Consider the following 13327-nt stretch of genomic DNA (forward strand, 5'->3'; position numbering starts at 1 on the left):
TAGATTTTTTTTTTTTTTTTTAAATCAAACAGAGGTCTTAAAGGTCATCGTATTTGATTTTCTGTATGACTTTTTTTTGTATTTCTATCAGAAATCTTACCACATTCTCATTCCATCCCTGACAATCAGCCATTTCTCCCAGCTATGGTTTGGTTGTGTTAACACACAATGCTCTGCAAAGCAGACCAAGATCTAAAGCCTGTTCCATCCTCCACGAGAAGCGAGAACTTTTTTCTTGCTCTCGAGGCTCCGAGAAGAAAATGACATCATTTTGTTCTCGCGGACGTGTTTGAGGACAGTTCTCGACACATCGGGCTGGCAGAACTTTTTTCTTGTGGGCTGCGAGACGTATCGTGTGATTGGTCGGACATTGGAGGTGGGCGTGGTTAACACAGAGAAAGCATGAAGCGGAGTTGCTGCTTCCGTGTGTTTGCTGTTGCTGGCAAAACGGATTGTTTTGAGAAAGTACGAACATTTTTACATGTGGCATTAAAACACTCGGACCCAGCCGCGTGCACGACCCGCCCTGCCGCGGACGAAGCTGCTCATTAAATATGAAACTAGAAAAACAGAGCGGAGAGCGGAAACCTCCGCCAAGCACAATGTTAAAGAATCCTTTTAAAAAAATCCTGGATCCAAACGGTGATCCGGATCACCACCAGAATTTAATCAGTTCTTCATTTTTATATTTCCAACAACTCTTGAAATATTTATAAAAATCCATCCGTAACCTTTTAAGTTATCTTGAGCAAAAAGACGCCGGGGAAAAAACAACCTCCTCGGCGGAGGGAACAACCGGGTTCATCGCGCATAAAAAGCAGACATCGCCCCCCCCGCAGTGATCCCTCCCCGCTGCAGACGTGCTTCTCGTGTAGTATGTATGGACCTGACGAACAAGACGTTTTTTTCTTGTTCTTGCAGCCTCGAGAACAAGAACTCAGTTCTTGTTCTCGAGGCGTATGTAACAGGCTTTAGTCTGTAGAGTAGCCAGAGTTCTTAGATCCATATTTGCGTTTCTTTGATTATTTTTGGGTTGGAAAATCAAAGTGAAAAATCAATAATTGGTGTTTTTTGTTTCACAATTTTAAAAATCAATTTAATTTTTTTTTTTGTTAAAAAATCTCTTTTTTTTTTTTTTTTTTTTAAATGAAATAATCCAAAATAAGTTTTTGTCATTTTTATTGTTTGTATTGATCTTTTTACTTGTCTTCTTGGGCGTTATAGCAGCAGAATGATGGTCTGGCTGCTGTGCTGTTTTTTCCTCATTGGAAATGAGAAAAATCAAGAAATCAAGAAAATGACAAAAAAAAAAAAAAAAAAAGTTTCAGACATTTCTTTGTTTTTAATCTACAAAAATCAGCAATATTGGAGAATTGTGAGAATCGCAACTTAAACCGAATTGGCACCCAAAAAATCGGAATCGAATCAGCATATCATCACAGCCCTAGATTAGTCACTATTCTCCAAACTGGATTTCCCGCACAAACAAAACTAGTGTGAATGCACCCTTGGGGTACATTTACATCAGTCTTTATGATTCCAATCCGAGTCCTTTTGCTTGGAAAGTTGCTTCATTTAGGGAGACATGAATGCGCAAAACGAATTCTGGTTCAGACCAAAGAAGTGGACTCGGTCCATCTACAAACACAGGTCTCAACCCGTTTCAAGTGGACTAAATACAGGAAGCAAACTACAAAAAAAGTCACTTCCTGCATTTGACGTAACATTGCATTGTGGGTAAATACATAGCAGCAGCGTTAAGGGTCCTCTGCCTCGTCTGGTGTTCACACTGCGTCCATTGTTGCAGAGTATTTCTGCAGTATACTTGCATAAGACGGAATAAAAACCCAAAACAGCCATAGTTTCATCTCCATGTTTAACTCGCAACAGTTTTCTTCTTCACATGGGTCTTGTCCTCTCTTTTTTAAATACTAGTGCAGCGCCACCTCTGGTGGGAATGGGGAGATATTACTGTAAAGGTTTGGCGCATTTGACCAAAGTGCAGCATGAATGCAATCTCAGCCTGAATGGATACACCCCCTTACAACTGAGCCGAGGCCCCAATCGGACAGAGTCTAGTGGACTATCCTGATGTGAATGCACCATTGAAGTCCCAGCACAGCGTGAGGATTGGCCTTTAGGCTAAGAGTCTGATATGTTGCTATTGGATTTCGTTTTGGGCGTTTTGCCTCGATCATCATCCTGTCTCTTCTCTGACCTCTCTTGGCATTCTGTCTTTTTCTTCCTCTTCTCTGATAATATCCTCTCGTATGTCTTTGCTGAATTACCCAAGATGCACATTCTAAGCGACTAGCATGATAATATCCAGTTGCTAGCATGTGGCCCGATGTCGTAATGGGAAATTTTGCTGTAAAAAGGGAAGGAAATGCTATGAGGTGTAGTTTCTCAGCCTTAGGATACCACAGGGCAGCAACAGCTCTACGACTGTACTTAATAAATCTCACTGTGCCATCAAAATGAGCAAAATACCCCAAAGTTTTACGATTGTAAAGTTATGTAATGCTACTTTATGAGATTTTGTCCTGTACTATGCGTTCTACTTCCCACAATGACCCCTGATAACCATTCAGCTGGAACACAGAGCCACAACCATAAAGCAACTTTTTCTATACCTTTAGTAGCTCTCTTTCTACCCTTTCAAGACAGATTAATATAAAGGTGACATTAAATCTGATGTGCAAAAGCACAGTAAGAAAGCAGAGCAAAGAGAAGTTTAACGGGAAAAGTACATCCTGAAACATACTGGTCAACATACTGTTGAGTCCAGTGTTACCACCGAACTGCCTCATCACAATTTCACACCCAGTTCTAACACCATCTGACAAGAAGACACAAAAAAAGGAAGCCCAACACACACTGTAAAATACAAATGCAGTTTAGTACAAAATAATTATTTTTTTACCTCTTTTGTTTCCTCCTATGTGAATCCAAGCGATGTCTGGATGCCAATTGAAGCTCTTTCCAGTATGTTTCAATCTGTTGACAATGAGAAATAAAGACAAGTCTGTGTTACTCAAACAGATTACCCAACTATAATTGGGTTGTGCAGGACCACACCAGCATAGTAAATAGATGCTGTCATTTGAGACGTATTTTTTTATCCCAGTGATTGAGTCATTCATCAGCAGAACGATGAAACTTGGCCCGGCTTCTGCAAATTCAACCTATGAACTGAAGAGCAAGTTTTCCATTTAAATTCTAATCTGTCCAGCGCCTGTCACACTGCTGAGAGCAACGCAACGCAACACTGAAAACATCCACAGCAGAGAAAACAAGGCTGACAAGTGACACCACAGCATAACAATGATTTGGTGAAGCCGACCAACAGACTGAAATCATTATGAAAATGCATGTCTGAGGGGCCTGACCGGTTGGATCAAACTCTAAGCTGGTCCAAATCCCAGAAGAACATTAGGCATCAAAGTACAGGAGGGTCTTACCAGGCAGCAAAGAAACACTCCTGTTTGGATGGAGCTCTGATTTCATGCCAGGCTCACACTACACTGTGTTTTTATTTGATTGTAAATGTGGGGTATTTGGCACCTTAAGGTAATGCTGGTCAGTTTGCCAGTTCTTACTGAAAAGCAGTTTTTATTCTTGTTATGATATGGACCCATCTTATAGCACAAGCACAAGCTTAAAAGCAGCTTGGATAACGTTGGGAAGGGGGAGCAGCAGGAAACTGTATGGTGACCTTTTGGACCAGTAAACATGGAGCCGCTGTGTTATTGGACATGGACAGAGAACGTGAATCTGTAGCAAACGTTGAAGTTTAACCTGATGATGTAGCTGTTGTCTGGATATACTTTGGTTTTAAAAGGTCTAAAGCAGGTCTAAAGCAGACCAAACACGTAGTTACAGAAAATAACGTCAAGCTGTCGCTACATGCAACTGCTGCACCACCTTCACCCTCATTTACGCTCCTGAAATGTACATAAACTGGTACGTCCATGTTAAACATTGCAATCACCACAGCCCACATTCTTCCATGCATCCTCTACGATGACATACTAGTTGGGTAATATGGATGTAAATCACTAACATAATCATAATACAATATTTTCTGGCTTAAATGGATAACAAGACGCTCGATTAGCAGCTGAAGACAGCAGGAGAGGAAACTGCAGAGAGAAAAATAATCACACCCTTTTAGTTTTATCATCGTTGAAAACTCAGATCGTAGTTGAGATTAAAGGCCTTAAAGGCCTATCCTCAGCCAATGTGCTGCATCAAATAATGTGAAACAGGTATCATAGCATATGTCATGCAAGCCGAACGGCCCTCCACAAATCCAAAGAGTCGTAACCTGATCATTAAACATAGTCTACATGGTGGTCTCTGCAATCGACATGTATGTATGTCTGTGTGTGTGTTTTATAAAAGGGTTCAAATAAAATCTAAAATCCAAATGTGTGTTGCTGAGATAAAGGAGGTATTAAAAGTCGTACATCTCTAACATTTTCTCCAGCGTGTTTACAGCTGTGCACAGAAAAGTAACCAGCGCAGCTCTCTCTCTCTCTCTCTCTCTCTCTCTCTCATCACACAACATCTCACAAGGTTTCTCCTACGAGCCGAGAGAAAGTAAAACAAGTTAAACTGCTGGTTTGGACCACTGACTCACTGTTTTCCTCACTCCAACAGATACAGAACAGGACGAATCCTCCTGCCTGATCTCATCTAGAACAGGGACATCTAACTCGGTCCTAGGAACTCCACAATCCAGCAGGTTTTCTATGCATCTTTGCTCCAACACAGCTGACTCTAATTACTGAGTCTTTGTGTAGAACCTGATCAGCTGTTAGATCCATTTAATTTGACTCAGGTGTGTTAAAACGTGCTGGATTGTGGCCCTTGTAGGACCGAGTTGAACACCCCTTGCCTGGAATAATCCCATTTGCAGCTACACCACTTGCTTATTTAGTACAAAATGACCAAACTACATCATGCTCACTGGCATAAACCATTCTTCAACGCTTCATGGCATTAGGTGTGGACTCTAACAAGGAATTAATGATGAATCTGCATTAGATACATATATATATATAGATTACATCACAAGTTCAATGGCTCTAGTATTGTACGTTACTGCTTATTTTGTCTGCCAGCACGTAAAATGAAGTTAAAATGCAGAAAGAAAATGAAGCTAAACATAAAACTTGGGAATGTTTAAGTATTCCTTCCAACTTGATTGCCTAAATAATTAAATAAGTACTGGCTGAAAATATTTAAACGATTGTCTTGGCATGCTTTTGATCGACTGGATGAGATTCGTATCAACCACAACGTCTGCTTGTTGACTTCATAATTACGGTGTCTTGTTACATAATCATCTAAGTATTAATGGCAAATCTGTTTTGCGTGGAAACAAATATCAAGTCTACAAGCAACAGGGAACTTTGTGGCTGGTAATAACACAGCAACGTTTGTCAAACGTGGAGCAGGATAAAGAACTGTCCTGCAGAAGCCTTTTTTTTTTATTAAAAAAATAGACTAAAAGAGAAAAACTCTTCCAGTGTAATCATATTTCACATCGCACTCATTCCTGAGAAAGCAGAAGACATTTGAAGCAGGTACAGGCGTGTCTATGCCATCAACTCTGTGTTGTGTGATAAGCTGAGTCAAGCTCACTGACGCTCAACGACCACCTTATTTTAAAAAAAAAAAAAAAAAAAAACCTGTTAGGTTGCCTTAAGATAAACATCTAATTGGCCAATCACACAGCAACTCATTCAGTCACGTAAACAAAGTTAAAGGCGACTTGCTGGAGTTCAAACTAAGCATCTGAATGAGGAGAAATGGGGTTTAGTGCTAGGTTCACACTGCAGGACCAATATGTTTTGGAGTGGTTGTTCACATTACAATTTTATTTAATTTAATGCAACCGCCATCAGACCCCAGAGTGCACGTCGACAGCCCACATGCAGAGGAAGATGTGATATCGCAATCAGCTTGTTGCTTTACGACATAAACATGGATGCTACGCGTCAGCTTGTGTCCATAAGTTAAGAAGTTGTTCTGGAATCAGAGCCGATAAGCGACATAATCCGTGAATTTACATAGAAATTTTAATTCCTGTTTAATTGCGAATAAAAGTTAATTCCTCTTTAAACTGACGAAAAATGACCATGTAAACACTTAATTCCTAATGCAAATTTCTATTCGGAATTAAACTTAATTTCGATGTAAGTGGCTGGTTCATTTTAATTCCAAACTATTTCATTCTTCTGTCATGTAAACTTTAATTCTGCTCTAAATTAATTCCAGGAGAATACGTTAATTCCGAATTATTTAACTCTGAATTATTAATTCTGAATTATCATGTAACCGTACCCATTGTTGTTCTGTTCATTGTTTACGTTCAGTCGTCCTGCCTCCTCCGGTGCAGAATGGTGACGTCTGGCTCATCCCAACAATGTAAAAATCAGATTATATCCAACATGACTGTTCGCTCTGGGGTCACGAAAAACAACCAGATATGTATCTGGTTTAATAGAACATATGAAAGTACTCAGAGCTAGATTTGAAAAAAAAAGCTGATTTGTACTGTTCAGACTGTCATTTAAGGTCAGATCTGTCTGACAAATAAATGTCCCAATATGTTGGATTTATGCAACGTTTGCCTGCAGTGTGTGAACATGGCCTGAGTGGCTGAACGCAGCATGGTTGTTGGTCTGAGTATTTACTGGGATTTTCACACACAACCATCTGTAGAGTTTCCAGAGAAGCTCTGAAGAAGAGAAAATATCCAGCGAGCAGCAGTTGTCTGGACCAGAATGTCTGCTTGATGTCAGAGGAGAATGGACAGACTGGTTGGAGATGATGGAAAGACAACAGGAAGTCAGAAAATCACAATTTTGCCATTAAGGTCCACTTAAATTTAATTCCTAATTAATAAATCAATTTTTTTGCAAATCTTTAGTATATGCAAGTATCTAATGTCACCACAAATTCGTCTCTCCAATATATATCTGGACAATAATTTTTTGGGGGTTTTTTTGTTGTTTTTTTGGTAATGAATGTGGTAGTAATTCAGATATTCAAACTGGCATTTAAATGGTAATTACAGAGTATAAAGCCTTGTTTCTACCAACGGGTGCAGGTTGGAAGCGTACCCTCATATCTGACCCAACTGGTCGTACTTTATCAGGATCCTTCCATTAGAGTACCGATCTAGCCGATCTGACTAAATGGGTGGAGCTTGTCACGCTGCAATCCATTGATTGGTTGAATAAAAACTCCCTTCCTATTAAAACCAACCAGGAATGGCTCCTTGTTCAAAGCAGCACATTTTGTTTTTGGTGATTAAATCTCTGTTTAAAATAGTGTAACGAAGCACCGCTACAACAACACCTAAGGAGGTCTGTCCTTTCCTCCGCATCGTCAAGTAGGTTGTCCAGGGACAACTTGATTAAGGAAGGCATTATGCTGCAATGACGTCACACTATTACGTAGCTGAAGCAACTACGAAGATCCAGCTGATTCTCTCCGTCTTGGGTAAGATTACAACTGGCCGTAGGAACGCAACATTACTATTAACCCACCCACACCCGACCACCCCATCCTGACCAGCAAACCAGGAAACAAGGTTTAAAATAAGTCTGAGAAAATAAATAAAAACACTAGGTTTTAAAAAATGTCAAAAAAGAAGAGTTACTGCAAAAATTCTTGGCCATGCAGCCAAAAAGATCAGAAACTGAAAAAAAAAAAGAACAAAAATTTCACTATGCCCGATATGGTGCATGAAAGACCATCCCTGCTTCTAAACAACATGGACCACAGAGATGCAGGTCTGATTGTGCCTCTGATAACAGGTGTTTCCTTCCAAAAGCCCACCAACCTCACACCAGGCTGCAGCACTTTCTGAGACACTTTGAGTCTGGCAAACTGCTGCTTCTTCAAGAAAAGGGCATCCTCATTAAAACATGCAGAGAAACACAAACACAAGAACAACTTGACTAAACCTACCAGGGGGGCCCGGGCTCAAAGGCAGCTGAGGCACTCGTCTTTTAACTTAAACATCATCAGCGCTGTCAAAGGAGCCCTTTTTAACCAGGGATTTTAAAAACAGCTCCGTTTAATGTTGCCTGAGACGAAAATGTGTCGGAGTGACGCAGATGTATTCAGTTTGATGGCAGCTCTCCCAAGGGGACCTTGGTGTTATTGATTTGAAATTCAGATCCAAGTCTAAGTTTGCACTCAGTCTTTTGGAGAAGAAAGTGGGATTTTACATTTCTTTTTCATGGAGGTACGAGAACAACAGTCTAGACTGAGATTCACTTCCAGTCACAGTGAGGCAGACAATACTCTATTGTTTTACAGAGGTTTTCAGTTATGTCAGCAGTGGGACGAAAACGGGTAATATAGGTAGCTGGATGGGAAAAGAAACAATCCGACTACTTGAACTAGGAAGAGATTGCCCGCATTTGCAACCGTGACACTAGAAGTTTGGTCATATTATATAAGCTTAAAACATTTTCTCTTCTCAACAGGGTGTTGAAGAGGTTAAACCTCTTTGTGGAGGAGATATAAATCAGTCATAAGAAGTCTTTGGGATCTATATAAGTGTTTTTTATGCATGTACTGGAGCCTGAAATGTTCGATATATCATGTAGAAAATAAAAAATATGTCTCCAGAATTTAATCCAGACTTTTCCAATCAGCTCTCTGGTGAACGAAGGGATGCAAGAACACTGAAATAACTCATATAAAGCAGCAAAACCCAAGATTACATATGTTTAGAGCAGAGTATTTAATTAAAAATGACTGAAATTTAGAACCAGTCATTGATGCAATCTTGCTAAAGTCCATTATTTGAATCATGTCTTTTAAAAACATATAAAATTATTCTTTAAATACTATTTTTAAAATATTTTTAAAATTTTAAAATAATTAAACATCTATATATATAGTTAAACTATGTTTGTTTTCACGTACACAGTTAACTACGAGGGCTAAAGCTAAAAGCTAAAGGATGCTACAATAACTGTTAATTGTAATCGAGGTAACATGTTCAACTAATTGTAATGTTGTATTGGTTGTATTGCCCAGCCCTACATTCATTTATCGCTGTCTGGTGTAGGAACCAGATCTGCTTGGGGTCCTGCGCCTGCCAATGACGTTGCAGTATACGATTGGCTGGACGTTGGAAACACTGCTGTGGTTGGTCCGGACAACTTACAGAAGTAGGTTTTTTAGCTAAGTGGGATTGTAGGTCTTTTTTGTAGAATAAACGGACAACATTCATATGAAATCCATCATTACCAATGGAAAGGGACTGACCACAGCCTGACCACAACTTCCAAAACTCCGGAGAACTGAAAGAAAACAATTAAAAAATAACAGTGTGACTTAATGTCCATGTTAGCGACTTCTTCTTAGTTTATAATTGCAATATTTATTCTCTATTTAACCAGTTATTATACATAAATCCCAAAAATCATGTTTTGCTTCCAACCACAGCTGGCCATCAGACTGTAACAAACTTCATTAATAACCTGATTTCTAAGTCAAGAGTTTATCCGCTCCGTTAAGACATCGTTGGTAACATAGGTCTCACTCAGTCAGAGTGCCCAAAGTCGGTCCTCCAGGTCCGCTGTCCTGCAGGTTTTTGATGTATCCCTGTTCAAACACACCTGGTTTTCCTTAAATGGATCCAACAACCAATAAAGTTCTGCACTATGACTGATTGGTTTGAGTTAGGTGTGTTGGAGCAGGGATACATGGAAACCCCGTAAGATTGTGACGCAACAAAATTAAAAGCCTTAAAACACATTTTCAACAAGTTCCAATGTTAAAACTCATCTTTACCCGCTATGAAGACTTAAAACTCACTACTTATGACTTTATAGTACAAACTCACAGCTGATTACATTTGAAAGAATTCATATTTATTACAAATCAATTAATAAATAAGCGGAAGTTGCAGGGATCAAATCCTGCAGATGGTGATTTTTTTTGCTCAAAAGCCTGTTAATGTGCAGATCTTCCATTGAGACACCTAGAAAAGGTCCATTTTCGCCCTTCCTTTTTTCTCTCTCTCTCCCCCTCTTTTCCCTTCTGCGCGCTATTTGACCATTTTTAGCCAAAAACAACATCTAAGCGAGCAAAAATGACTAAACAGAGTCAGTGGGAACGTGTTCCTTACAAGAATGCACTCCAGTCCCAGCATGCAACACAGCATTACAGACCAGTCTCTAGACTTCACACTCTATGTACTGCATGGAATAACAATCACTTGATAAGCAAACCAAGAATATCACTCATTTGACAAGGTCACTGCTCTGCGATTTAAAACGTTTCAATTTAAGTTTTTATCCATCACTGAATGACCGAATATGGCAAATAAACTAACCAGCCACTTTATCAGGTCCACCTTGTCAGGACCAGGATTTGATCCCATTTTTCCTTTAGAGCAGGGATCCTCAACCCTGGTCTAAAGGACCGATGTACTGAAGGTTTTCCAAGTGTTCCTGCTGCAACACACCCGACTCAGACTCAGACAAGCTCTGAACGTGTCTGCTAAATACACATCGATTTGAATCAGGTGTGGTCCAGCTATGGACATAGTCCAGTCTGTCTTTACAATACATTCTGGTCCAGACATCTGCTGGATATTTTCTCTTCTTCAGACCTTCTCTGGAAACACTAGAGATGCTTTTGTGTGGAAATCCCAGCAGTACACAGTCAGACCAACAACCATGCTGCGTTCAGTCACGTAAATCTTCTTTCTTCCTCATTCTGATGCTCAGTTTGAACTTCAGCGAGTCATCTTTATCATGTCTACATGACTAGATGTGTTGCGTCGCTGCCACCTGATTGGCTGATTACATATTTGTGTATATTTGTTTTACCAAGCAGCAAAGCAGGCAGACTTAATAAAATGGCTGGTGGGTGTAATAATTAAAAATCAATCACCAAGGCTAGAATATGGTTTGATTTATCTAATCTGTCATCAGTTCAGTTTACTTTGTTGACATGTTAACTGAATGCAGTCAACAATTATGAACACAAATAACACATGTTAGATTTACCTGTAAATACATTTAACCTTTATATTATGTTAAGGGTCAATTTGACCCATTCCAGTTTTTGTGATGAACAAACTACTGGTTAACTTTTCTTTTTCTTCATGAAATTTTGTGACTTTTCCTCTTCTGGGCTCATGAACTTTTGAGTTAAATTTGGTAACTTTGATGTGTCGTCGAACATCTGTGCAGTGTTTGTATACAATGATGACGTTGGGGGTCATTTTGACCCAGATTAGAGTAAAAAATGTCTCTTAAATGTACTTAAATTTGATTGCTTATTTTTATTTTTAATGCTTCAGAATAGACATTCATACACAGACACTCTGTTGTATCTTGGGGATAAACTTTCTCGCCCCTGTACTGTAAATCTGTGGAATGAAAATCTTTCCAGCAACAATATCTCGAGTCACCTGATTTGACAACCAGAGCGAACTGACATGAAAGAGACAAGCTAGCTGTGATGAGATGAGTGGGATAAATGGGTTGAAATTCTACCTTTGTTGTACAGTCTTGGTTTGCATGTTACTGTTGATGAGCCCATTATTTCATCCAGGCAGTGCGGACCTTTCCAACAGTACATGTCCAACAATCCTGCCAAGTATGGCTTAAAAATATGGATGGCCTCTGATTCAAAATCCAGCTATGCATAAAATATGTAAGTGTACACTGGAAAGCCACCTGGAGGTGCATAACATCACATGTGACAACGTCTTTACATCCTACTGCCTTGGAGATGAACTTCTAAAGAGAAAGCTAAATGTTTGTAATAGTCAAAAATAAACCATAACTTGCAAAAATCTGCAGAAAACACATAGTTACTGTCAGCTCATCATCTGGAGGACACTGAAAATGTTCAAACTGAGAAAATCAGAGAAAATGGGGCAAGTTAAAAGTGTTTGTGAAGAGGGAAAAACAAAAAATAGTTTTTAAATATGGTGTTGTAGTGAAAAGATTGTATTAAAGGTCTCTTTTCTAAACATTTACATAATCAGAAAAAAGTTGTTAGTGGTTGAACTAGATTTTTTTTTTTAATGTTGTGAGTAGATTTACACATTGTGGGTCAAAATGACCTGTAACATAATCAGTGTGATTTATTTCAGCATAATACAGGGGTGAAGAGCTGGAGCTGATCTGCTGTGTTTCAGGCTCATCTTAACTTGCTGCTCATTGTTGGTGACTGTAATCTGTAGGCCTAACTTACTGTGTGTGTGTGTGTGTGTGTGTGTGTGTGTGTGTGTGTGTGTGTGTGTGTGTGTGTGTGTATGAACAGACCAAATGTCACGTTTCTGTGCATCATTTGTCTCCATTTAAGCAGTTCAAGCCAACAGAAAACACTTTCTACAATTTAGTGACACACCTTGTAATTTACAGCCCTAAACGTGGCATATCGCTGCTGTCGTAAACAGGACGGTTCCTGCTACGTAACGAGCACGTAAAGAAAAGAGAAGAGGGCTTGTTCATGGACTTTTCTCTAACTTTAGCTAAAAAAAAAAAAAAAAAGAAAAGAAAAGAAAAACCCAGTGAAGTAAAAAGCCATGGAGGCATTAGTCTGCAGAAAGAGGCTCTCCTCCTCCTCTCCTGTCCCGGCAGTGACAGCCTGCCTTCCGCATTGCGCGGCTGCAGACCACTCGGCTAAAAACAGAAGAAAAAAAAACCCTGAGAGTCCACGTTTAGCACAACTTGTCGCTTCAAAACGTCTGATATCTGCCATGCATGACTGAGTTTTGCTCCAGCGCGACATTTAGCTTCGTTTGGACCCTCATGTAACATTCCTGGCCGGCCAAAGCAGCCGTGTCCAGTCCACGCCCTCATAGTTCCCTCCGTCCGAGCTACAGTCACCTTCATACAGTCTGCAACAAGGCCGGACACACACCGAGCGCGAGCTTCTCTGCGACATATTTCTCTCACAAACACACTTTTTTAAAAGAAAAAAAAAATGACAAAACAAAAAAAAAAAAAGAGCCGATGCGTTTAAACCGTCCAAAAAGCGCCATGTTTAGTTCGCTTACCTCGCTTTCTAGGAAACGTGAGAGAGGCTGAAATAATCCCACCGAGAAAAAAAAAAAAAAAAAAAGTGAAACTTCTTGATCCAAAATGTGGGAGAGTTGCAGGCAGTGACGTCACGCTGTGAAATTCCAGTCAGTTCAGAGGTTTGCCCATGTAAGGCAGCAGGCCAAACCAGCACGAGCCTCTGCGACCGGCGCGCGCGCAACCAGAGGGATGGAAAGGCCGGAGGAGTCTCCTCACTTCCTCCTGCCTCTGGAAACTTAAACTGGCTT

At 39.9% G+C, this 13327-nt stretch overlaps 1 protein-coding gene across 1 annotated transcript in view; it reads right to left on the reverse strand.

Moving 5' to 3' along the window:
• The window catches only part of lpp (LIM domain containing preferred translocation partner in lipoma), a 240056-nt gene extending 226958 nt beyond the window's left edge, over positions 1–13098 (reverse strand). Inside the window, exons 1-2 of the mRNA XM_079245422.1 lie at positions 13058–13098; positions 2924–2997 (exon numbers count right to left, since the gene is read on the reverse strand). The gene's annotated coding sequence lies outside the window, so the exon portion shown is untranslated. The remainder of the gene's footprint in view (positions 1–2923; positions 2998–13057) is intronic.
• Positions 13099–13327: the final 229 nt, after the last annotated feature.

The sequence above is a fragment of the Telmatherina bonti genome (genome assembly GCF_933228915.1).
Source record: "Telmatherina bonti genome assembly, chromosome: 8".
NCBI classification, from domain to species: domain Eukaryota; kingdom Metazoa; phylum Chordata; class Actinopteri; order Atheriniformes; family Telmatherinidae; genus Telmatherina; species Telmatherina bonti.